The 27,890-nt window shown below is 44.1% G+C and overlaps 1 protein-coding gene and 1 non-coding gene across 6 annotated transcripts in view; both read left to right on the top strand.

The window, feature by feature from the left end:
• The window catches only part of LOC126266947 (protein tincar), a 531,342-nt gene that overhangs the window by 101,009 nt on the left and 402,443 nt on the right, over positions 1–27,890 (top strand). The gene's annotated exons all lie outside the window — the stretch shown is intronic.
• Positions 24,324–24,398, top strand: Trnat-agu (transfer RNA threonine (anticodon AGU)). Its single transcript has one exon. It is a non-coding gene; the product is annotated as a tRNA-Thr (tRNA).

The raw sequence follows: 27,890 nt of genomic DNA, 5'->3' as shown, positions 1-27,890 counted from the left end.
TCCAACGACATATTACTGGAGTCTGCTCGAACGTCTCCGCTAAAATGCTAGCAAGTGTGCAGCAGTCGTTCCATACCAGACTGGAAGCGTGTATTGCCGCTGTCGGTGTCACTTTGAACAAAGCCTGTGATCGACAATCGTCTCGTTACTGGTCAGAATCAACACAACTAGTGTACGCACTTGTGTTGTTTTTTAGTGTGTGCTACCACAGGTATTGTTCAAGTGTCGGGGTGGGAACGTTTCAAAATATGATATCTCGTAAACGACTCGCACTAGAATCTTGCAATAAACACCACTGACATTCTAATTTAGCCTACTTTTAGTTTGCTAATGTCAATAGGCGTTGTGCCATTTAAAAAGTGTATGTTCGCACAAAAACTATACTTTTTAAGTAGTATTACAATCTGTCGTTTGGTTAACAATACGAACCTTCGAGTATCAATCCATTCTGTGAAAACCGCATATCAATAGCACTTTCCATTTACGCAATATTTGCACTGCAAGTTTTAGGGTTCACCCTGCCTTTCAGTGCACAGTAGACAACGGAACAACTCAGTTGCTGATGGGGCAATAAGGGAGAGGTGTAAGCGTGTATAGAGTGTGTCAGAGGTGTGACGCGCAGCGGAGGCTCGGCGCCGCAGGCAGTGTTTGGGCGCCAGAGCGCTGCTGTAGCACGCTGGCTGGCGCCTTTGTGGTTGTCTGCGGCGGCAGGCCCAAACTTTGCCTGTGTGCTCCGCGGCTGCTGCGGCTGCGGCTGCGAGACACGGCGCGCTAATTCCCCAAGTTGGCACCCCTGCTGCCGGCTGTCACCCCGAGCCTCCATCCCGCTACACTACAGCACCCCGCTTGAGGGAGCTTTGCCACCGCGGCTCAGGGCCGCTACCATTACTCCACACAGTACAATCACTTGCCAACCGGCGGGCAACAATTGGCCTACGCTGAGACGTTAAGGGTGCAAAGTTTCCCATTGTAACCAAATACAAATGAAACTCATTGCTTACGCTACAATGAGATTAATTCGAAAACCGATACGAGTTACAGGTCGCCTATCTATCGCCTTGCATGGGAAACAAAAATTTGATTTTTGTATTTCCCATAATTATGGAGCAAACTTAGAAATTTAAAATTCTATCATTATCTACTCCTAAAGAAGCATAATCTTATTTAATAAGTTTAACACAATAAGACAAGTATAATAGTGACAAACCGTGTATTTGTCTTGAGGCTGTGTAACTAATGGCGCGCAAATACCTGAACTTTTTTCATTCAGTATTTGAGAATGAGACATAATTTCAGACTATATCTAAACGTTTCCCCCTGTACACACTTAACGTCACATATTCGACGTATTAACTCATTTGTAAAATAATGAGACGTTGAAGTTGTTTCATACGTGGGAGCTTGAGTCTTTAAAGAATCGGAGGTCCACTAGTTTAACACTAAATGCCGTTCATTGTCTACAGTAAACTACCAAGGCTACTCAAGAACGGATGATAACTGGTGCGGAGGAATTGGAATTAGAAGAAAAGTAGGCTAGGGATTGAAACCGGCTGAAGGGTTGTGAAGACGTAATGATAATTTTATTAACAACACAACTATTAAACATAGCCACTAAACTGTTAACTAAAATTCTTCTAAACGATAATTTTAAAATAAGATTATAATTTAAGCAAAATTTTACTTGTTCATTATCAGTAACAATAATTCCCAAAACAATAATACAAACATTTTTTATTTGTGCGAAAGAAATAGCATTAGCAATAGTTCACTATCAGTGGAACTAAATCCCTCTGCACGAATGCTACAAGTCTCACATTCATAACACGTTCTAACTCAATAATTTTCAAAAAGCTCACTGAAACTCTAATCGAAGAGGCACAGTTAAAACTTAATAATACATAATAAATACGACATAATCAGATATATCGCAGTGCTGGCGTAAGTCAAAATATTACGCTAACGGAATACCCTCCTTCCATCTATAGTGAAATGTATCGAAACATCAATCTCAAAACTTTAGATTTCAGGAACAATATTTTATCAGTGCTAACTCGAATCTTCTGCCTACGCCCTTCCCACAAAAAGTAACAGTGACACTGGACAAGGTAGACAAAATCACCGTACTAATAATAATGCGTCTGCAGTCGCCCGTGCTGGACAGTCAGCAATCAGGAACACAGTTTCGAAATACAACAAGTACACAACTAAACTAATCCACCAAGGTGAGCCATGAAATCCATAAAAAGTATAAAAGATTGCCAATTGCACTACGCAGTGCTGGTAACGGTCCTTGAACAATACAGGGCACATAGCACTAACTAATTAAGCCACGTCCGTGCACTTGAAATTCTACCTTTCCGGGAACCAGCAAAACATCGCCGACTCATTCTTTCTGTTGAAATGAAATAAATTCTGACATCGGCTGTAACTGGGCACCGAAATGAATTCAATGGTGACAAGTGCCAGACCGGGACTCGAACTCTCCCTGTGTTAGGCGCCTCTCTCTCTGCGTCGACAGCCATTAGCTGACACCCAGCTGAGAAGACTGCATTGCTGCTTCCCGACAGACTCACGTTTTGTCACTCCGGTCTCCAGCTTGTTGATTTCAGATGGCGCTGGTGAGGACTCCACCCTTGATATCAGCGCCTTCCCGGCAATAGCAGTTAACTGCTGCCACCTCAGCGCCACCTACTGAGCGGGGAGGAACTTTTTATGTGCTGTGATATCACGGCACACAAATACAGAAGAGAAGAAAACATCGCACAGAGTAGTATATTTCGTGTATGCATGGTGTGCAATATGCGGTTTGTTGGCGAAGGGACCAAACAGCGAGATCGTAGATCCCAAAGAATTAGGGAAGGACGGGGAAGGAAATCGGCCGTGCCCTTTCAAAGGAACCATTCCAACATCCTCCTGCAGCGATTTAGGGAAAGCACAGAAAATCTAAATCAGGATGGCCAGATTCGGGTTTGAACAGTCATCCTCCCGAATTGCAATATGCGAGTGATATCTTTGCTGCGGGACTGGTCTGTTGCTACCCTCTACACTCCACGAAACGAGAACCACCACACCATGAAATTGTTATCCGAATGGGGCTAGATGTGATGTACTCGTAAATGTATAGACAGGCAAATAATTACACTCTGAAAAATTGGTTGATTTATTGAAGAGAAAGAGCTTCACAAACTGAACAAGTCAATAACGCTTTGGTTCATCTCTGGCCCTTGTGCAAGCAGTTATCCGACTTGGCATTAGTTGATAGAGATGTTAGATATCCTCTGAGAGATATCGTGCCGAATTCTGTCCAACTGACGCGTTAACTCGTCAGAACCCCGAGCTGCGTGGAAGTAGCCTATGGGTTTTGACGAATGAGTTTGAGAGTGTCAAAATATGTGACATAAGTAGCTGTATCTTTTGATCGCACTGAAGTAGAAGCTTCAATTTTTCACACTCTCAAGGAGCAGTAAATCTTCATATGTCACATAAATATCAACTCGGTAGCCTGCTTAATCCTTAAAAAAAAGGTTTTTTGACTGTCGGACAAACAGAAAGACTGGCGGACAACAAACTGAGCCTACAAAGGTTCCGTTTTTACTGTTTGAGGTGCCGGCCAGAGTGGCCATGCGGTTCTAGGCGCTACAGTCTGGAACCGAGCGACCGCTACGATCGCAGGTTCGAAACCTGCCTCGGGTTGGTTCAAATGGCTCTGAGCACTATGGGACTTAACATCGGTGGTCATCAGTTCCCTAGAACTTAGAACTACTTAAACCTAACTAACCTAAGGACATCACACACATCCATGCCCGAGGCAGGATTCGAACCTGCAGCGTAGCGGTCACGCGGTTCCAGACTGAAGCGCCTAGAACAGCACGGCCACACCGGCCCCTGTCTCGGGCATGGATGTGTGTGATGTCCTTAGGTTAGTTAGGTTTAATTAGTTCTAAGTTCTATGCGACTGATGCCCTCAGAAGTTAAGTCGCTTAGTGCTCAGAGCCACTGTTTGAGGTACGGAACCCTAATTATAAAAGTCGGCAGAAAAGTTGTGATTTCGGAAATTCTGCAAGAGCGTGCCACCTTCCCTAGGGAGAGTAACCAATTGAGCGTGAATTCCAATTGTAAGCTGTAAAACCAGAATGACGAGAAAAAGTTTAAATACCCGCCACTATGGGCGAGGGGGAGGGGGGATGGAGTAAGCGTACTGTGTAGTGTGATGAGGGCGGGGGATATTCCACAGATGACAAAAAAAAGTTCAAATGTGTGTCAAATCTTATGGGACTTAACTGCTAAGGTCGTCAGTCCCTAAGCTTGCACACTACTTAACCTAAATTATCCTAAGGACAAACACACACAACCATGCCCGAGGGAGGACTCGAACCTCCGCCGGGATCAGCCGCACAGTCCGTGACTGCAGTGCCTTAGACCCCATAGATGACACTGCGAAAGGAGAAGGATGAGGACCAGTTGCGGTTAGCTGCGAGCGATTACATCAGGTTAACGCCTCAGTCCATCTCTCTGCGAGCTGACACTTCCGTGTTAAATCTCCAATTAACTGCTGCTGACGCGACGATTTCAGCGCTAATGTTGTCCAAAGACAAAAAGGAGGAAGAAAAAAAAAGAAGTACGCCGAGAGTTTATACGTCTGGGCGAGGCGACCCTCCGGGTAGAAACCCCGACGGGGCGTGGGCCATTACTGGCAGCGCCACCTACCCCGGTGGGGGCGCGTAATTGTGCCGGGGTGATAGAGCAGCCACCAGCTGCGCGCCGCCACAATTATACTCGTCCACTCGCTCCGCTCCACTCCGGCCGGGGTCCACTCACTCACCCCCTACCCGCGGCCTCCACACGCCTCCACCCCCGCCACCCCCGCCCGCCGCGGCCGTATCGATCGCCGGCAGGGAGGCGAGCAGACGGCCTGGCGCCGCCGCCTGCCGGGTAGGCTGCCCCGCAGCGCACGCCTCCGGAAAACACGCCAGCAAAGCAATCAACTGCGCGCTACACAAATCGCGATTAAAAAGAGAAGAGCGAGTGGTGCCGGCGGCTTGTCACCACACAGACGTGTGTTGTTACAGCGTCACGAGAACAGCAGCCCACCGAAGCGGTGTAGCACCGTCTCTGAGGACGGAGGAAAATAATTCGGCGCGCACCCTATATGTACATGTATGAAACCGAGCAGAAAGGTTGTATCGTGATGCCATCGTCTGTATTCGGTGTACCAATGGCCAGACACATTACTTTCATGTTTTTTTACGATTGTCTCTCTGTGCGCGTGTGCTGTACGGAAAAAGGCAGCCCGCGGCCGGTCCGGTGTCAACAGGCAGCCGGGCAAAAGCTAGTGGCAAGAATCTGACCGTCGAAAGAAAACATTCAGTTCTTTTTCACCTCCAGTGAGCATCTGAGTACACGCAGATCACAATACTGGGACTGATGCGGCGTCACTAGATAGCTGCCCCCCTCCCCCCCTCCCCCCGAACCAGTGCAGCGCGATCTCTCAGGACGGAAAGAAAAGCACATGTGTCAAACTGAGCTAGAAAGGCTGTATTCCAATACCAACACCTGCTTTGGGTGTACAAATTGTCAGAACCATTGCTTTCATTTCTTTTATAACATTTTTTGCGCGCTAGAGCACAGAAGCCGAGAGCGAACGCGTGTAAGCTGGGTTCTTTCCCTATCTCTCTATTTTGCACTCGCTGCGAAAGCATGCAGTCGGCAGTTTCCTCTCATGGCTTTATACGAGCACACGCTCGCTGAGTGCGGGGCAAAAGGCAGATGGAAAGATGATCACCTTCGTCACGACGTCACGAGGTCCTGGCAATCGTTGGAATAGATTTAGAATTTATTTTTCTCTGTAGATTTTCCATATTTTCTAAGGAGAAAAAGGATTTTGTATACCTGAGATTCGCCAAGTATCATCACAGCGACTGAGATTGATTATGTATAACGAAAATTAAAGTGGAAATCGAACACTGAATTTAACGAATATCGTTGATATAGCTGTGGAATTGAATAAATAGCTGATGAAATAATGCTCCTATTATGTCTGCAGATAAAATCGCACTGGGGATGGGATGCAACTAAAATCGCACTGGGAATGATACACTTTTTGGACAGAAGAAATGAAAAATAAGTACGTTGAGAAACAAGTAAATGAGTGGTTTGCTGTCTCTTTCAGTCGTTTCACCCATGTTCCGGAACACGGCCTGTTATCTTTCTCTTAGTGCAGAGTCTTTCCCTTTTTGTCTTGCGTTACTTCACTTTCTGTGGACTTACGAACGGTCTCGGATTTTTTGTTGGCAGCAGGCACGGTCAGCCTGTCCTGTGAATCTGTGACACCCCTACCTGACTGGAAAAATGTTAGCGGCCAGGGGGCGAGCTCATCCACGTGGGCAGCCACTCATCCAACGATTCAAAAATACCCTGAGTTAACCACAATTTGTAATTCGAAAATGTTTTCCAGAGACCGCTATCAGGCACAACATTAGTTGACTCAGTTCACTTAAATACAGAAACAACATGTTTCGTGGTATAAACTTCATTTTCAGACCACCGTAACAGTAACACTTAACAAACGTACATAGCTGTTTTTTCAGTCTTACCATATGCTACGGAGAAAGGGAAGGTTAAGCAAATATGAGGCAATATTTTCGATCGTTGGTATGCTGTTCACATAAAAATTATTAAATAATCACTCATTTTTTCAGAGGAAATGGCTCTCTTTTTTGGTGTGTTCAGTTACCTCCATTGCCACGGCTCCTCGAAACTTATTAATTACTGCTCATAAACTTGGAAATAACACTTAAAATACATCACAGTCACAAATTGCGACGTGGTCGCAGATTAAAATAGTGATCCAGGAAGTGAAGAATGAGTTTCTTTTACTCCCGCCGCTGACCAAAACTTTTGACCTTTAGATAACCGGTTTGAGTCAGCAATGACTATCTTCAGATCAGTAGCAAAAGATGTGAAATGGAATACAGCTAGTGAACGAATTCTTAGAACAATAAAAAATGCCATGATAAAAAATTACTACTTTCGTGGATATTAAAACATGCACTTAAAATATGACGAGGCATACCTGTTTTGCAACTTGTTCCAAACTACTAAAGCCATATGGCATCGTCACAAAGTCCGCCCCGGGTAGCTGAGTGGTCAGCGCGACAGACTGTTAATCCAAAACGCCCGGGTTCGATTCCCGGCTGGGTCGGAGATTTTCTCCACTCAGGGACTGGGTGTTGTGTTGTCCTAATCATCATCATTTCATCCCCATCGACGCGTAAGTTGCCGAAGTGGCGTCAAACCGAAAGACTTGCACCAGGCGAACGGTCTACCCGACGGGAGGCCCTCGTCACACGACATTTCACTTCATCGTCACAAAATCTACACAAAATCAGCGTAGCATCGTCACTTATGTTTGAAATGTGATGTAAACTAGGCCACAGTTCTGGCACAGTCATACTGTCACTGCCAGAACTGTGTCCTAGTTTACATCACATTTTAAATATCTGCGACGATCACAGTCACCCGTACTGCGCAGGAGAAACAAAATGGCCGTGTTTGTAAAATGTCACAATTAATAAAAATCCTCCGGGTTATTATGCTGTGATCGAATGGATTTCATCTTAAAACCCAATTTTTCGTACGCATCTGCGCAGAACGTTTTCAAAGGGTACCATAGCTTCTTTGAATATCCGATTCCGATTGTACGGTACCATATTTTTTTAAACAACAGTAAACACTACTGTTCATATTCGAATGTTTGGAGGAATTTTACGCATAGTTCATCCCAATGAACGTACTCATGCTGTTATTGAACCAACCATTTGTGACTTTTTATCTGTGTGGCAATCTAAAGGACTTTTTATCTCTACGGCAATCTAAAGGGAAACGTGAACGCAAATAACCCAAAACTATTAGAAGATTTGAAGGACAGTTGTACGTAAACACACACTCCAAAATAAGTTTTGCATCACCTCGGTTCCGGAAGTTCCGGAACCTGTACAGAAATTTGGACTAGAGCTCAACATAAACATCATTTCTGCCCTTTTTATTCATTGTGTAAAGCACAAATTGCATGTTGTATCAGCATACAGCAAGACCTTCAGAGCTGATGGTCCAGATTTCTGTACACACCCGTACCTCTAGCACTCAGTAGCACGTCCTCTTTCGTTGGTGCATGCATACTATCCACAAGCTCATCAAGGCACTGTTGGTCCAGATTGTCCCGCTTCTCAACGGCGATTCGGCGTAGATTCCTCAGAGTGGTTGGTAGGTCACGTCGTCCACAAACAGCCTTCTCAATCTATCCTAGGCATGTTCGATAGGGTCCATGTCTGGAGAACATGCTGGCCACTCTAGTCGAGCGATGCCGTTATCCTGCAGGAAGTCATTCTCAAGATGTGCACGATGGGGGCGCGAATAGTCGACCATTAAGACGAATGCCTCGCCAATATGCTACCGATACTGTTGCACTATCGGTCGGACTATGGGATTTACGTACCGTGCAGCCGTTATGGCGCCTTCCATGACCACCAGCGGCGTACGTCGTCCCCACATAATGCCACCCCAAAACATCAGGGAACCTCCATCTTGCTGCGCTCGCTGGATAGTGTGGCCTGACCGGGTTGGCTCCAAACACGTCTCTGACGATTATCTGGTTGAAGGCATATGGGACACTCATTGGCGAAGAGAATATGATGCCAATCCTGAGCGGTCCATTCGGCATGTTGCTGGGCCCATCTGTACGGCACTGCATGATGTTGTGGTTGCAATGACGGACCTCGTCTTTGATGTCGGGAGTGAAACTGAGCAACAAGCACCCTGTTGCGCACAGTTTGAGTCGTAACACGACGTCCTGTGGGTGCACGAAAAACATTATTCAACGTGGTGGCGTTTCTGTCAGTGTTCCGCCAAGCCATAATCCGTAGGTAGCGGTCATCCACTGCAGTATTAGCCCCTGTGCGGCCTGAGCGAGGCATGTCATCGACAGTTCCTGTTCCTCTGTATCTCTTTCATGTCCGAACAACATCATCGCTTTGACGCCTGGACACTTCCGTTGTTGAGAGCCCTTCCTGGCGCAAAGTAACAATGCGGACGCGATCGAACCGCGGTATTGAGCGTCTAGGCATTGTTGAACTACAGACGACACGAGCCGTGTACCTCCTTCCTGGTGGAATGACTGGAACTGATCGGCTGTAGGACCCCGTCCGTCTAATAGGCGCTGCTTATGCATGGTTGTTTACATCCTTGGGCTGGTTTTATGACATCTCTGAACCGTCAAAGAGACTGTGTCTGTGATAGAATATCCACAATCAACGTCTATCTTCAGGAGTTCTGGGAACTGGGGTGATGCAAATTTTTATTGATGTGTGTGGAAGCTGGAAGAGGGGGAAAGGAAAGGAAAGTGAAGGAACTGCGGAAACAATTGCTTCGGAACTTTGTGCGGAATCAGCGGCAAAGAGTGAAAATATGTGCTCGACCAGGAATCAAACGCGGGGTCTTCTGCTTACGAGGTAGTTGCTTTAATCGCTGTGCGTTCACTGATATTCCCACCTAGTGCCACCACTTATTCGCAGTCCCCGTCCATGTCGGGATGCTCGCTAATTTTAGATTCTCACCGGAGGTCGATTGTAAATGTGCATCTGCAGTGATGTTTTGACTCACAGCCCATCGAGGGGTGTCATTTATATTAGTCCACGGTGTCTGTTCTTACGCACATGTCCGAAAGAACAGACACCACATGGCCCCCAATACGTATTATGTAAATAGAAGGTGGAGGACGGAGAAAGGAAAGGGAAGGGAAGAAACTAGTAATATGAGCTGCATCAGGGCTTAATACGGAATCAGCGGCAACGAGTTAAAATGTGTGCTGGACAGGGACTCGAACCCGGGATCTCCTGTGTCTTGTGCAGTTTCGTTAACCACTGCGCCAACCAGACACAATGTTAATCGCAAGTGCGCAGGCTATCTCGGCACGCTCCTCGGCCGACTCACACGTCCACCTATCGCCACCACTTATCTGCAGTCCATCTGCATCTACATCTACCTGAATACTCCGCGAATCACATTTAAGTGCGTGGCAGAGGATTCATCGAACCACCTTCACAATTCTCTATTATTCCAATCTCGTATAGCGCGCGGAAAGAATGAGCATCTACATCTTTCCGTACGAGCTCTGATTTCCCTTCTTTTATCGTGGTGATCGTTCCTCCCTAAGTAGGTCGGCGTCAACAAAATATTTTCCCATTCGGAGGAGAAAGTTGGTGATTGGAATATCGTGAGAATATTCCGTCGCAACGAAAAACACCTTTCTTTTAATGATGTTCAGCCCAAATCCTGTACCATTTCTGCGACAGTCTCTCCCATATTTCGTGACAATAAGAAGCGTGCTGCCTTTCTTTGAACGTTTTCGATGTACTCCATCAATCCTATCTGGTAAGCATCCCACATCCCGCAGCAGTATTCTAAAAGAGGACGGACAAGCGTAGTGTAGGCAGTCTCCTTAGTAGATGTGTAACATTTTCTAAGTGTCCTGCCAATAAAACGCAGTCTTTGGTGGGCATTCCCCACAATATTTTATATGTGTTCCTTGCAATGTAAGTTGTTCGTAATTGTAATACCTAGGTATTTAGTTGAAATTACGGCTTTTAGATTTGACTGATTTATCGTGTAACCGAAGTTTAACGAGCTCCTTTTAGCAGTCATGTAGATGACCTCATACTATTCAACTGCCGCTTTTCGCACCATTCAGATATCTTTTCTAAATCGTTTTGCAGTTTGTTTTGGTCTTCTGATGACTTTATTAGTCGATAAACGACAGCTTCATCTGCATATAACCGAAGACGGCTGCTCAGATTGTCTCCAAAATCGTTAATATAGTAAGGAACAGCAAAGGGCCTATAACACTACCTTGGGGAGCGCCAGAAATCAGTTCTGTTTTACTCGATGATTTTCCGTCAGTTACTATGAACTGTGACCTCTCTGACAGGAAATCACAAATCCCGTCACATAACTGAGACGATATTCCATAAGCATGGAATTTCACTACGAACCGCTTGTGTGGTACAGTGTCAAAAGCCTTCCGGGAATCCATAAATACGGAATCGATCTGAAATCCCTTGTCAATAGCACTCAACACTTCATGTGAAGAAAGAGCTAGTTATGTTTCACAGGAACGATGTTTTCTAAACCCATGTTGACTGTGTGTTTCCTTCAAGGTAATTCATAATGTTCGAACACAATATATGTTCTAACATCCTGCTGCATATCGACGTTAACGATATGTGCCTGTAATTTAGTGGATTATTCCTACTACCTTTCTTGAATATTGGTGTGCCTGTGCAATTTTCCAGTCTTTGGGTACGGATCTTTTCGTCGAACGAACGGTTGTATATGATTGTTAAGTATGGAGCTAATGCATCAGCATACTCCGAAAGGAACCTAATTGGTATACAGTCTGGACCAGAAGACTTGCTTTCATTAAGTGATTTAAGTTACTTCACTACTCCTAGGATATTTACTTCTACGTTACTCATGTTGACAGCTGCTCTCGCTTCGCATTCTGGAATATTTACTTCGTCTTCTTTTGTGAGGTCCATGTCCTCTTTGCACGCTAATTTTAGATTCACACTGAAGGTTGGACGTAAACGTGCATCTGGGCTGATGGTTGTGGATTCGTAGCCCACTGAGGCGTATCAATTATATGAATGCGTGGTGTCATTTTCGCCTAATGCAATTTTTAAGTAAAAGACAAGATAAATTCAGTAAGTACATAACTTTGTATGACCTTATTTGTTGAAACTTCCTAGCAGACTAAAAATGTGTGCCGGGCCGAGACTCGAACTCGGGACCTACGCCTTTCGCAGGCAAGTGCTCTACCATCTGAGCTACCCAAGCACGATTCATGCCCAGTCCTCACAGCTTCACTTCTGCCAGTACCTCGCTTATTTGTTATTTCTTTACCGTCTAATTGTTAAATGTTTGTCATGCTGTCTAATACTTCGAGCGTAATTGGTGAGAATTTTATATGCGGCGCCGGCTTTTCTTGCGCCACCCTGTACAATCGTAACTAGTTTAAATCAGTGACTAGTACTGTGCTCTTATTTTTTGGGGGTGGGGAAGGGGTTCATGATTTCTCCCGCCTTGGATTCGTGCCTGCTTTCGATTTACGCCTTGAGAGAGAGAGAATGAGAGAGAAGGGGTGGGGGATGGGGGAGGAGAGGGGGGAGAGGGTTGAGGAGCACAGGTTAATAATGGCGCGGCAAGCGCTGGCACCGCACGCAGAGCTATCTGGACCACTCAGACTCAGAAAAAGGGAAAGCAAGCAGCGAGCGGGAGCAGTGGTCCGCAGAAAAACACCTGGCAGAGCAGAGCTGACAGATCAGCACAAAGGGGGAGGCGGAGAAAGCGGCGCTGGCCGCCAACTGCGCCGGAAGGAATCGCCGGCCGGCTGAGCGTGAAGGCGCGGCCTGCCGGAGCGAGTAAGCCTCTGAGGATGGCTCTGCGCCAGCGCCGGCAAATGATGCAAATTTCCTCAGGGCGGGGGCGCTGCAAACTTTCACTCGCCAGCTGCTCGGCTCCCCGTGCCACAATGGCCGCGTTGCCAACCGAATTGCTACGGGGCCCCACCATGTAAATAACCTCCCCTTTCAGCGCAGCATATTTTAGAATTTTTTTTTTCGTTCATTTTCTTTTCTTCCTTTTGTTATACCAGTCTCATCGCAACTTGCTACATCTGGAACACGCCTGATATTCCTCGAAGAAAATAATACTGTGGCTGACTCTTCAGAGGGTAAGATATTCCGTAGTGCTCAATGAGGCGCCCTCTATGAGATGCGATTAAGCCAACTTTCTTATAATGTACACATGTTGTTAGGGCAATCTAATGTAATTTTTAATATTAAAAGCCAAAATATCTTTTGTTGAAATAGTTTATTTCATCCTCAGGTTCTTAGATCTGCCAGAAATATAATTACACGTCAGTCACGTCGAAATTCTGAGAACATGCTCCAGTTACTACAATTCTACAATTGTCAAATATAAAAAACTCGAATTCTTCATTTGTGTGGCCATATCGTCCGTAGTTGCTTTACAATTCCTGAGGGTATTTTTTTAACGAACTACTGAGAAAGAGAAACAAAAACACGTATATCAAAGGAAAACAAGTGGCGATGTTGGCAACACTACAAAACATAATACACACTTAGAAATATACAAACAACGAAAACTCATGTATGAAGAATTGTCCTGTATAAAAAAATGCATAGTTCTGCAAAACAGCCTAAATGTAGACCACAAGTATCAGTGTCTAACGAAGAAAGAAACCAAATACATGCCAGTAGACGGTATTTTCTGAAGTAGGCAAAACATTAAGCAGAAATTATCATAAGTGAAAACAAACTATTTGTTAACGAATTGTTTCTCGACCCACACCTTTAATTACAGACCGCTGATGATGTGAAACGCCTTTGGGGAGAAAAACACGCATTTTATTGCATTTTTAACGACGGAACAAGCTAAAAAAATACCCATAGCATCTATAAGGAGTGTAAGAGTACTGATGTACGTATTTTTGCTCCTGTGCTTCTTATTGGTGCTACGCATATTTCATTTAGAAATAATGTTGGAGCCACCCTGTGTGGCCGAGCGGTTGTAGGAGTTTCAGTCTGGAACCACGCAAGCGGTATGGTCACAGGTTCGAATCGTGCCTCGGGCATAGATGTGTGTGATGTCCTTAGGTTGGTTAGGTTTAAGTAGTTCTAAGTTCTAGGTGACTGATGACCTCAGATGTTAAGTCCCATACTGCTCAGAGCCATATGAACCAATAATGTTGGAAACTGGAGAAAGTTTGTGCTACGGCTCGGACTCGAAGGGTCGTCTTTCTTACTAGGCAGATATGCTGACCATGACACCACCGCAGCACATGACACTACCGAAGTCGATTGCTCTCCCCAACGAAAACTCTAATTCACATCTCCAGCTTATGACAGCTCGTTACTCTCGAAACGGATCACGAAATAAATTCTTTAACATCAAGCGATCTTGCCTTCTAACATTACAAATTATTTTCTTTACTTGTACTGCCACCGTACATGCTATATGGTCCTTGTTGATACTCGGTCCAGATACACAGTCCGTACCGAATGTCGTGATCAAATTTATTGTACGCAAGGAAATTTCAGAATACGAAACTTATCAGTGGACCCCCAAACCCCGATTCTTTAAAGAACCGAACTCTCACGTATAAAACAGGTCCTACATCTGTTTACAAATGATTTGATATGTTACATATTTCAAAGCATTAAAAGCGAGAAAAATGTTGGAAAAAGTTTGAAATTCTGTTTAAAGTTCCCTAAAAGTCTCTAAACACTGGATGACTATAAACCGGATATTTTACGCTTCACTTTAAGTGGAAGTTACTTTCACCAGTCTCAAGGTTTAGGACGACATATCTCATGAGATCTGTGTCGTGGAATGATATAATATTGCAAGGACATTCTGTGGTATATGTCGATAATGTCTGTAAAATGTGTTGCGAATATAATTAGAAGTATATAAATAATAAATTAAAACGTTATGTCTGATAGTGAAGCTTTACTCCATGAACAGCGAAAACATAGTAAGCTATAAACTTCTCTGCTTTCATCATGTCACCGACAAAAAGTTTCGTAAAGGTTTGAATTATGTGTAAAATTTGTTGGAAATCAATAAGTTCCGCCATTCTCAAATACTAGGAGCTAAGGATGAAGGGCAACAGGCAGATTCCATATTTACATATTTCGAAAAGCATTCGACACGGTATACCATGCATGACTCACGCTCCGTCCTCACAGCTTTACTTCCGCCAGTACCTCGTCTCCTACGTTCTAAACTTTACAGAAGCTCTCCTACGAACCTTGCAGGACTAGCACTCCTGAAAGAAAGAATATTGCGGAGACATGGCTTAGCCACAACCTGGAGGATGTTTCCAGAATGAGATTTTCACTCTGCAGCGGAGTGTGCGCTGATATGAAACTTCCTGGCAGATTAAAACTGTGTGTAGGACCGAGACTCGAACTCGGGACCTTTGCCTTTCTTTCTTTCAGGAGTGCTAGTCCTGCAAGGTTCGCATAAGAGCTTCTGTAAAGTTTGGAAGGTAGGAGACGAGGTACTGACGGAAGTAAAGCTGTGAGGACGGGACCTGAGTCGTGCTTGGGTAGCTCAGTTCGTAGAGCCCTTACCCGCGAAAGGCAGAGGTCCCGAGCTCGAGTCTCGGTCCGACACACAGTTTTAATCTGCCAGGAAGTTTCATATCAGCGCACACTCCGTTGCAGAGTGAAAATCTCATTCTGGATGTATGTAGATGTTGATGGAGGTGAATACAGTTTGGGTAAGTTGTGCTCCGTGACTTCCTCTCCCTCGAGATACCTACACAGTTTCTAACTGTAATATGTGTTTATTCTGTTAAATTTTTAACATAAGATTATACCCTTTAATCACTGGATTATTATGACATTTTAAAGTTTTAAATTCGGTCGGTATGCATTTGAAATACGAAAACTCAAAGTTTCGCAGCCTCTGGAAGCCGTTAGGTAGGCAACATGAATTGGGACCCGGCACCATGATGAACCGCGATGGCCGTTTAGTAATACAGATAAGTCAGTAATAATCTCCAATAAGATTTCCATTTAGTGTTTTGGAATTTGGACGCGTCTCGGGAAGCTTGAAAATATCTCATGTGGAAAACTCCATCAGGCCCGAGCTTAACATCTCATCGACATAATAGGCATTAGAAACATAATTTTTGGTGTGCCGTGGCACTCTTTCGAGGTTGTAAGAGTGGTGAAGGCCCTGGTGCAAGTCTTTCAATTTGACGACAGTTTGGCAGCTTCCAATTCGATGGTGATGAGGTGCGATGGTTAGGAGAATAAAGACGCCCTGTCCCCACGCAAAGAAAATCTCTGCCTAGCAGGGAAGCGAACCTGTCGTCTTGCGATCTATACACAGAGACGCTAACCGTTAGACCAGCCGTTGCGTGCTGCATTTTTAGAAGTATAGAACAAATATTCCATCCTCGACGCAAACTCGAGGTAGGCATCAGAATAAGTTATGATGATGAAGGATAACTTTGGCGTCTGCGGAGTCGTTGGGAGATCCGAGAAAATCTGTAGAGATTGGCAGTGTATTAAGGAAGATGGACAATGATGGGATTTACACATATTTTAAATCATGAATTTCAGATTAGAAGATTTCTGCAAAGAAATAGTGCGTTGCAAAGAAGTTCATCACGATAATAACTTTTTTTTAAGTTTGTGAGTTAGTACTAGCACCATGTGTCAAACGCAAATGTGAGAGACTGGACGTTAGACACGAGCTAGTTTATGAGCTGAAGAAAAGACTCAACAGTACCATTTACTGCATAAACAGTACACTTATTTCATCACATATATTTTGCCAAATGAAACATTGCCCTTAATTAATTACCTCAAGTAAGTGCAGAAGGATCCCTTTGACGTTCATTTGTGATTGCACCGTGCGGTTTACAATCTATACCGACCAATGGACTTTATTGGCATATAAAAATCTTGATACTATGAACGAGAGAAATTTTAGTGGTAATCGAGGAAATTGCAGGATTGTTTAACCGTCGGCTCACGGGCCAGCAGCACAGCTACCGATCCTAATCCCGGTCCAAACGCAATATAAATGCGGCGACGTTACTCTGGGGCTGCCCCAAAGATGCGTTTTCAATCGCCTCAAACATTTCGTCGCAAAAAAAGGCATTAAAAGGAATGTAAAAGAGATCGAAAAGGATCAGCGTTTATACTATAGGCATAAGCAGTTCAACAGCAACCTATAAATCTTCTCCTAGCGCCTTACGTAAATGAAAAGTGTATACTTCTTATGACGAGCACACTACAAAGCAAAGCTCTCAAACAAACGACCGAGTCATCTACTGTTTAAACTCTGTACCGATTGTGCCTCCGCAAACTTTAAGTGCGTGTCCTAAAGTTAAGTTAGTTATACATTTTAAGGTCTTGCGTTATACATACCAGAGGTAATACAATGTGTGCCGCATCGGTAGTCTACAGCAGACCACCCTTCTGCTGAAGTGAACAGAAATTTATTCTGACTTACTCGATACACACCGAACAAATTCGTTACTTTCTATGTAAGCCCGTGGCTATCCCTAATTATTACTCTCACTGTCTCAATATATGAACACGTGAATCACAGATGTCTCCTCATTCTAATGTATTTATATGTGTGAATGGGTGGGAAGGAAGTTTTTAATAAGGTTCAATTGCTTCGTTAATGGCATCTGTCCGTTATAGATTGATGATCTTTTCGGCGTTGATAGATTCTAGTAAACATACGAGTATTAAATAAATTATTTACTCCATGTTTCCATTATATTATATTGTGTAACGGAGCCGTAACGAAAATATTTCACACAGTAATGTAGACTATACATTTGGTTTAGGAGTTATGATGACAAATGATGTGTATTTTAGGTCTACTTAAACACTATGCATGAAGACATGGTACTCATTGACTCTGGCCTTGTTAGGCCATAATTTTATAGGTTCGGTATTCGATCTTCCCTGGATATCAGAAATTTTTCTAAAATATATCGCGCCTTTCACCTCTGGCAACGCTTTGTGAAAGTGAAGGAATAACAGATTCAGTCATAGTATGGATGTCCTTTAAGCTGAATGTCCTCTTGAAGTTTGGCAGTGTCGGAGGAAGGCAATGGCAGGCTACCACTAATAGAACCACTCTAATCCTGTGTGCTTATTATTATTGCTGCGTTGTTTCTACTGTAGCCTGAATCTAGTTAATAAATGAAGTATGAAGATGCACTATTTTAAAATGCCGCTGCCACTCTGTATTAAAGGGGTGTTCAAAACTTATTTCTAATATATAAATCTGATTTGGTGACCTTTTTTCCTATCCAAGGTCTTTCAACAAGCCATCCAGGACATAGATTCTTGACCATTACGTTCGTACTGGAACGATGTTGCAAAACAGAAATTTACAACTGAAAATATTCTGCGTCGTACTTCATACTTTTTATTCCGTAGCCTAATTCGCAAGAAAGAAAATTACAAAACCTTTTGTCGATCCATTGTTTCTTGTATAGAAAACACTAAAAAGTACGTCTTCATAAAAGCTCATCCTCTATATATGCCGATAAGTTAGCTGTGAAGTATTCCAGTAGTTGTTCGAGAAATGTTCTCCTTCTCTTTGTTTACATTTCCAGTCATTTACTGGAATATCAAGTTTAGCGACTTAGAGTACATGCAAGTGCCTCATATCGAACGTGATGTGTTATTTAGTTATCACAATGCAAGACGGAAGCGGATACACTCGTTATTTTTCTGTAGACCCGCACCTAAAAATCAGAGAAACATGAGTTCCACAAAAACAAAAGTTTGGATTTTTACTGTGTAGTAATTCATTAAGGCTCTATTTTTAGTAAGTTTAACAAGAGGTGCAGGGGTGAGTTTATGATGTCTGGATAGTACGAAAGAGCTAGCTGCAGTCTGAAGCGGTTAGGTAGGTCGTGAGACGAGTCTGAATATCTCTGAAAGTAATGCTATATTTTGTACGAGGAAAGGGTCTGGGTTCGAGTCCTTATGTAACAAGCAGCTTCAGTCTATTAAGAAGCTACACAGCACTGTGCATTCATCTGTAGAATGGAGGATTCTTTCTTATTTTTCATTAGTTAGTCAGGGATCAGGTTACTGATTTTATGCATCATCTTCACGCATATTAGGTCTATCTGGACATCCAGAAGATCTGATGTCTCGAAACACGTCGCTCAATATTACCTAACTAAATTTGTGGATGGTTAAGGATATCTTTTTGTTTTTTACTACTGTTTTGCGGAGTTGCCTAATTTCAAAGTTATTGCATGTGCATATGAGGAGTCTTTGCTGATCGTAGATGTAGCACGTAGAGGCAAATTAGTCGCCGAATGCCCAGCCAGACAGATATTTGTATTTGGTATCAGCGCAGTGAAAAGCAGAAAATGCGATGGATATATACTAACAGCAGGTGTGCACAGAGACATTCGTCGTGAAATGTCAAAATTATTTCGCTGTGCGCTGTGCGCGCTACGAAACTAGCATGAATTCCCTCTCCTCCCCGCCCCCTTCCACAACCGTCAATCTGGTGTCCGTAATCAATCTAGGTTTGGTTCATTCCATCGACTAAGGCTCTAAGCAGAAATGTTGCACGAGCAGCTGTACAAAACACAATGAATTATGTATATTAGGTACAATTTCTGCAAGAAAAACTGGGGTATGGGAGTATATACGCAGGTGTAGAAAGAAATAGAGAGGACGCCGTGAGTCAGAGAGGCTGCGTTCGCCACGTGCAGAGGAAATACCTTTGCCGATATTTCTGGCGGCGTGGCTTCGCGCTCCGCTACAAAGCGCCCGCCAACACACGGATCTGCAGGCTGCTTCGGAAGCTTTTCACTCCTCAGTGGCACAGAGCACACCTTCGAATGAGACCATATTCGCTGCATACGAATAGCTTCATACATTTTTATAGTTGTGGTCTTTAGTCTGGAGACTGTGTTGAAGCAGATCTCCACTGTAGTCCACAATATGCAAAGCTCTTCTTACCTGCATCACTACTGCGAAGCTACATTTGGCGAAGTCTTGGTATGTCTCTGCAATTTGTGTCTCCCACACTTCCCTGCATTACCAAAGTAGCATTTCCTCGACACATCAGGATGTGTTCTATCAACCGATCCGTTCCTTTAGCCCGGTTGTGCCATCTACAGTACACGTACAGTCACAGCAAACACTTTACTAAAATCCAATGAAACTGACATACTCGATTGCCGCGGCCTATCATACAATACCGTTGCAAAACTTCAGTGGCAAATACAGAGGGATTCAAGATTTGATTTTGGAAAAAAAAATCGTGTATCGATGTTTGTGTCTTATTGACGTCATTCTCTCAATTTAGTTCGAAAGGCAGCTACTAACTCATGCCCATCAACTGTTCAATTCTTCGATTTCGTTCAGAATTTATATGCACTTTTCACAGAAAGCACAAACCGATACCGAATTTGAACTGAAAATTTACCACAGAAAAAAAAAAAACAGTTTTACGAGTTCAAATGTTGAAAAATCTTCGCAATACTCATCAGTCTCGTCGATCTGAAGTTACGGAGGCCATTGTCAACAGTTGTTCCGAAATCAAAGAAGCTGTAACCAGCATATCAGCCGACGCGGAGCAAAAAGACATCGACGTAAATGAAACAACGCATTTTTTAGAAAAGAGGAATGGTTTCGAAACTGCTCTATTTGCTAGTTTTTGGAACGAGATTTTGGAGGGATTCAGTGATACAAAGGTGTTCCAGGACGCGAAAATGATTCTTAAAGCTGTCATGTGTACATTGGAATCACTGAAATCATTTGTTGAATTCAAAAGAGACAAGTCTGATAAACACGAAGAGGCAGCTAAAGGGTTATCAAATACTGACAGTGCCTACAATCACGCACCAGAATCCGCTCGATACTATGAAAGCGCACTAAGGTAACGCTATCCTTTGACCAAAAGAGATGCTTAAGGTGTCAGGTTTTATCACAGCGATCTATTAGATACGTGTTTCTCTTACTGAGAGGTGGCGTTCATACGATGCCGTCCATTCGAGATTTGGATTTCTGAATCACTTAGAAGAGATGAACGCTGCAAATTTGTATGCTGCTGCACAAGAATTGGTAAAACTTTACAGAGGCGATTTATAACCTAGTCTTGGTAATTAGTTGGTTCAATTTGTATCGTCGATACATTTATACAAAAAGGAGTACCAAAAAGGCCAATCTGAAGAGCTGTTCTACTGTCAAATTCTTGACAGTTAAAATTTCAGAGCTATATTCCCAAACATTCAAAGTGCACGGTGAATGTAATTTGTTTTGATGGTCTCGAATTGCCCTGAAGAGAGCTCATTTTTAAAAGTGAAAATTATAAAAACTAGGTTTAGGTGAGGCAAAACCTCCTGTCACAGATATCCGTTCTGAGCAGTGAGTCTGATTTACTCCGAGAGCTCGATTTCAGCGAAATCATCGGTGAGGCAAAAGAGCCTATCGATGTTATCCTTCTCACCAGTGAGACTTACTCCGAGAGCTCGATTTCAGTGAAATCATCGATGAGGCAAAACAGCCTATCGAAGTTATCCTTCACAGCAGTGAGACAGATTTACTCCGAGAGTTCGATTTCAGCGAAATCATCAATGATGTTTCATCGAAAAAACCTCACAAGGTTACATTCGTTAACGGCGTGTCTTAATTTTGTTTGTTGCTTGTATTTTATTTTATTTTGTCATTTTATTCTTTTTCCTCGCAACAAATTATTGAAACACTCGAAAGAAAAAAAATATTTAACCCCAATGTACAGTTCATCTATACGAGGGGATGGAAACACATTGGCTAGTATCGAAATTGTATTAAATTTATGAAAACTCTGGAGCCAAGGGGCACCTTGTAGCTGCCTGTGCAATATCCTAGGAACGCAAGGGCACACATCCTCCATGTCTAGCCCAGCGAGAGGAAGAAAGGAAGGAGCGGTGATAAGGCTTTCTCGTCGAAGTCGAGGTCATTAGAGACGGAGAATAAGTTCGGATTGTTTCAAGCGCGGAGAAGGCAATCAGCCGTACCCTTTCAAAAGAACTATACCGGGATTTTCCCGGAGTATAGGGAAATGACGGAAAATTTGAACCTGGGTGGTCGGACGCGGATTTGAATCGTCGCCGTCTCGGATGCGAGTCGACTTGTGTCAACCAGTGCGCCACCTCACTCGGTCACCGAGAGAAGGCTACCGCCCGGCACTAGAGTTTCACACTCTTCCTTATGTCACAGTACACCCTTTCACAACAGCGTGGTACTTCACGTGCAATCACCTGTCACGCACGTGATTCGAGTACAAACGTAACACAACCCGCTGAAAAAAAAGATGAAAATCTAGTAGCTCATTATGTTCCACCACCACACGACCAACATTAGTCTCATGTAATGTATTAATGATTTTTAGGTTGGGGTGGTCTTTATGCAACTGAATAAAAGCTTTTTTTTTTGCCACAAGCGTTTGGCTTCATTTGGTATCGCCCGAAGAGCGAGGTGTGAAAGCGAGGTTGGTACTTCGCAACGCAACCACAAGAAAAGGCAGTCGGTGCGAACCGCATCGACAAATGGGCGGCACCGGCGTAGCCACGCCCACAAACGTTTCGCTACACCGCCGCAGTTGCTACGGTCGAGCGCAGGACTACGCGATCATAGACCAAGGCGACAGAATCGTCTTCTAGCTGGCCACTTGTGTGATCAATACATTAGGCACAACTCAACAAGAAAATTATTGTTTACTGTACTCTGAGTTGGAGACTTGTATTTTGTCTGTATCAAGTGATACGGTAATATTCAGAGCTGATACGTTAATGTCAGAGATATCTGTAAATATTCATGATATGCCTGTAGAAATGGATTGTCCAGAGTTAAGTAATTCTTCTTATCTATGATATTATAAGGAGAACTGTAGTGTTATAGTATCCACTCCGTTTCCTCTCAGAGCAAATCAAAGAACCTACCGTTTTACCCAAAAGTGTATTTTCGTCCTGCACAACACTTCAGTTTTTTAAAGCATCGTCAGTGGCAACAAATACATATACATTTTCATTTGCATGTGTAATAGAAACCACACACATGCATACAGTAAAGGAAAAGTGAAAAATATCAGATCACATCAACAACACATAACTGGCACATCCAGCCGCGCTGGGTAGCCGTGCGGTCAGAGGCGCCTTGTCACGGTTCGCGCGGCTCCCCCCCCCCCCCCACCCCCCACCCCCCGGACGTTTGACACCCTCGGGCATGGGTCTGTGTGTTGTCCTTAGCGTGAGTTAGATTCAGTAGTGCGTAAATCTAGGGACCGATAAACTCAGCAGTTTGGTCCCATAAAGCCTTACCACTACCTCACATCCAGACCACAATGATGTACACACATAAACGTTTTGTGTATACGGTGTTATGTTGTCAGACGGCGAAGCAAGCCATTCGACAAAGATGTCAACTCGTCCATTAACGACAGTTGTACAAAGACCGGTGTAAGTGTGGCCTTGGACGCTTTCTGATATCCTTTTTGGGAAACTACTGGGCGCAGTTACTAATTCAGCAAACGAAAAAAACGGCTCTAATGACTATGCGAATTAATATCTTAGGACATCAGTCCCCTAGACTTAGAACTACTTAAACCTAACCAACCTAAGGACATCACATACATCCATGCCCGAGGCAGGATTCGAACCTGCGACCTTAACAGCAGCGCGGTTCCCGACTGAAGCACCTTGCAACGCTCGGACACACCGGCCGGCCAGCAAACGAAATTTTAATATTATGTGTAAATTGAAAGGGGATAACTGCCATCAGCTACAGCGGGACATTAAGCGGAATCAGCAGCGACGAGCGAAAATTTGTACCGGACCTGGGATTCGAACCCAGGGTCTACCTGCTTAGTAGTTAGGTGCGGTAAGCACGTCGCCATCCGGGACTCAGACACCATGCACTGATATAATTGATAAGCCTGGCTGGGCACTGGGTCCACTTTCTTCAGTGCGAATGCACAAATACGACCGACATCCTGTGGGAATCTCTAAGCACTAACAGGAGTATAAAGGACAGGGATTAGCCGGCCGCTGCGGGCGACTGGTTCTAGGCGCTTCAGTCTGGAGCCGCGCGACGGCTACGGTCGCAGGTTCGAACCCTGTCTCGGGCATGAATGTGAGTGATGTCCTTAGGTTAGTTAGGTTTAAGTAGTTCGAAGTTCTAGGAGACTGATGACCTCGGTAGTTAAGTCCCGTGATGCTCAGAGCCATTTGAACCATTTTTGAGCCTAACAAAACAATATCAAAGTAACGACTGTTGGTACAGTATTATTACATTTCATCGACCAGCCGCTGTGTCACGCTCCTGAGCCCAAGACGGAGTTTCATTTACTCCTTCGCAGATGTTGTCACGTCATACGGAGGCCGTTGTTTCACGATTTGGAACATCTATATGCCAGCCGCTGTGGTCCAGCGGTTCTAGGTGCTTCAGTCTGAAATCACGCGACTGCTACGGTCACAGGTTCGAATCCAGCCTTTGGATGTGAGTGATGTCCTTAGGTTAGTTAGGTTTAAATAGCTCTAAGTTCTAGGGGACTGATGACCTCAGATGCTAAGTCCCATAGTGCTCAGAGCCATTTGAACCATTTGGACAGGGATTGCCGATAGGCGGCGCTCGATGGAGCGTGGATCAGCCGTGAGGCGTACCGAGATAGTCCGTGCAGTTGCGATAACACTGTGTCCCGGATGGCGTAGTAGTTAGCGCACCTGCCTAGTAAGCAGGTGACCCCGGGTTCGAATCCCGGTCCGATACAAATTTTCGCTCGTCACGCTGATTCCGCTTAATGTCCCTCTGCAGCTGACAGAGTGATCCCACATCAATTTACACATAATGTTTCACAGCTGCGGGATCTGTGTAGTACCTGTTCTTTCGAAGGATCAGTCACCATGCATTCAAATAAAATTTTAATATTCGAAAGCACACAGAATAGAGTTCACAAGAGTCGCCAACAGGTGGCATATTAACATTAGTTGCCGTAGATAACGTCTAAGTCGACAGGTTCAAATAAGCAACACTCCTAAGAAAGAGATCAGAGCTCGATAATGAGTATAGACGTCAAGCGCACAGTGTGCAAAGCGGGATTAGGACAGAAAGGAACTAAAATTACGATTTTATTATGCAGTTCTGAGAGTAACAAAAAGCCGACGTGCCTAGCGATCGCTCGAGACGAGGTGTCTACGGTTGCACACAATGCCCGGTTTGGCCAGTTCCGGGTAAAACTATCTGCCGCAGGCCGTGTGAGAAATAATTTACCGGCACACCGGCCGGAGCAATTCCGCGATGGCGCGTAATGGCGGGCCGGCGGCAGGCTGTGATTAACGCAGGCGGCGCCGGCATGCACACATGCTCATAAGCCTGCGCTGGGCCGTCCAGCGGGCGCGGCGCCAGCTTAAAAAAGTCCGCGGCTGCCGGCTGCCTCGTCAACGGATGCCACCACATTGGCAGCACGCTTGTATCGCAGCTTCCACTTATAACTGTGCACTGTCTGTTTGAATAGACTGACTCTCTTTATTTCCTATTAAAGTTGTAAAAGTTCAGTAGGCTACCGTAGACTATCATAAATAAGCGTAGACTATGGTACGAGGGTTGTTCGGAAAGTAAGGAACGATCGGTCGCGAAATGGAAACAACAGTGAACATCCAATGAAGTTTTGCACAGGGGTGTTGGGTAATGTCCCTAGTATGCCCGTCGATCGTATTACGTCGTTGTTTTTAATTCTGAGTACACAGTGAGCACATAAAGATACCTAGAACAATAGTGTCTTCCGCCAAATACGAGGGCCAGGTGGGAATTTCACCTGATATTATGCAGCCAACATTACATAATTGTCGTGCGGTTTCTTCTTCAAGACAATTCTCAGGGACAATGAAGATACTCCAGCATCGTTTTCAATTGGAAATGTTTGATTACCCACAATACAGCCCGTAATTGCCTCCCTCTGAGTTTCATCTCTGCTTATATGAACCGCTGGCTATGATGACAACATTTTGGCACAGACAACGAGCTGTAGGCCAGCGTAGAGAATTGGCGGAAGGCACTGGCGGTTGCCTTCTATAGCGAGGGTATTGGAATGTTGGTACAACGCTACTACAAACGCCTAAGTCGGATCGGCGAGTGTGAAGATAAGTAACTGGAAGTTGTAGCTAACTGTTACAAGTAAAACAGTTTTGATTTTCACTGTGGTTTCCATTCGCCAACTATCGTTCCTTACTTTCCGAATGGCCTTCGTATTTTTCCTGATAGCCTTTGTCGGTTAAGACCATAACCGCTTTACCTGAACGCTAGGTGTGTTGCATAAATATCGGGAGTTACCACATTTCGACTCCTTTGTTTGCGTATGCGATCAGTGTCGTATTAGAGTCCTCTACAAACCGGAAGCGGTAACCTATCCTATTGTTAGTGTTCTCCATAAGTAGTCCTCCTCACTGAATCTTCAGAGAGCGTCCTCACTCCTTATCTTACCAGCCCACACACTTTCCAGCATCCTTCCGTAGCACCACACCTCAAACGCTTGGGTTCTCTTCTTTTCCCGTTTTTCCACAGCACACCATTCACTTCCATAATAAGCTGATATCTAACGTGCATTCTCACAAACTACTTCCTCAGATTAAGGTCTATTTTTTGTTGTAGCACATTTATTTTGGCCTTGAATGCCCTCCTTTGCCACTGTTAGTCTGATTTTTATATCTTCCTTGTTTCATTCGCCATGCGGCGCGAGGGGCGTTCAATAATTAATACCACATATTTTTGCTGAAAGCAGGTTGGTTTTATTCAACATTCCAGTACATCATATAATTCCACATTCTTTTGGCTAAAAAACCCTTTTTTTCAACATAATCTCTGTTCAATGCGGCGACCCTACGCCATCTATGAGGGCGTGGTACCACTCTACTGTTCGACGTCGGAGCCAACGTCTTGCTACGGCAATAACCTCACGTCATCCACGTACTGCTTCACGCAGAGTCCATCCTCCATTGGGCCAAGCAGATGGCAGTAAAAAGGTGTGAAGTCCTGGCTGTGGGGTGAATGAGGAACAAAAGTCCAGTATTGTTGCGATGATGACAGACGCCCAACAACTCACCATGTTCTTATTCACTGTGATGGGATGAAGGGGTCACGCATGAAATACATTAGAATGGAAAAGAAAATTGAGGATCTGTTGGATAACGATCGGTTTGGCTTTAGGAAAGCACAAGAGAGGCACTTCTGAAGTTGCCATTTATTATGGAAGCAAGACTAAAGAAAAATCAAGACAAGCTAATAGAATTTGTCGACCTGTAGAAAGCGTTCGACAATGCCAGATGGTGCAAGATGTTCCGAGAAAATTAGGGGTAAGCTATAGGGGGAAAAGGGTAATATATACATGTACAAGAACCAAGAGAAGACAAAAAGAGTGGAAGGCCACGAAGGAAGTGCTCGGGTTGCAAACGGTGTAAGACAGCGATTACTCTACCTTCCCTACTCTTCAATCTAGACAGCGAAGAAGCAATGACGGAAATAAAAGAAAGGTTCACGGGTGGAATTAAAATTCAAGGTAAAAGAATGTCAGTGATACGATTCGCTGATGACATTATTATCCTCAGTGACAGTGAAGCAGAAGAATTATAGGATGTGTTGAAAGGAGAGAACAATCTAACGAGTACATAATATGGCTTAAGAGTAAATCGAAGGAACACGGCGCTGTGACCGCGCCAGTTGAGGGCCCCACAAATCAATCATCATCATCATATCATCATCATCATCATCATCATCATCATCGAAGAAGCACGAAAATAATGGGAAGTATTCTACTATCTACGTAACAAAATAACGCATGAAGAACCGAGCGAGAAGGACGTTAAAAAGCAGACTAGCAATGGCAAAAAGGTCATTTCTGGCCAAAAGAAATCTACCAGTATCAAACACAGGCCTTAATTTGAGGAAGAAATTTCAAAAAATGTACTTTGCGAACTCAAATGAGAATTCCTGTAGGTAAGACGAGGTTCTTTTCGTGAAACACTGTTGAGAAAAAATAGAAGACCACCATTTGCAGCTGACTGCAAAACAATTCTGCACCACGAAGATGACGTACTACAGACGCAAAATTTTACCGGCAGGAAGAATATGTTGTGATAACACGTAAGGGCCGCGAACGGAAGAGAAGTTAGTGCTCGCTTGGAGGCGTATAAACAGTCTTCCCTCGATCCATTTAAAAGTGGATCAGGAAAGATAATTACTAGTTGTGGTGCAGGGTGGTGGTGGTGG

The sequence above is a fragment of the Schistocerca gregaria genome, chromosome 4, assembly GCF_023897955.1.
Source record: "Schistocerca gregaria isolate iqSchGreg1 chromosome 4, iqSchGreg1.2, whole genome shotgun sequence".
Lineage (NCBI taxonomy): Eukaryota > Metazoa > Arthropoda > Insecta > Orthoptera > Acrididae > Schistocerca > Schistocerca gregaria.
This window is presented reverse-complemented; position numbering and strand designations above follow the sequence as displayed.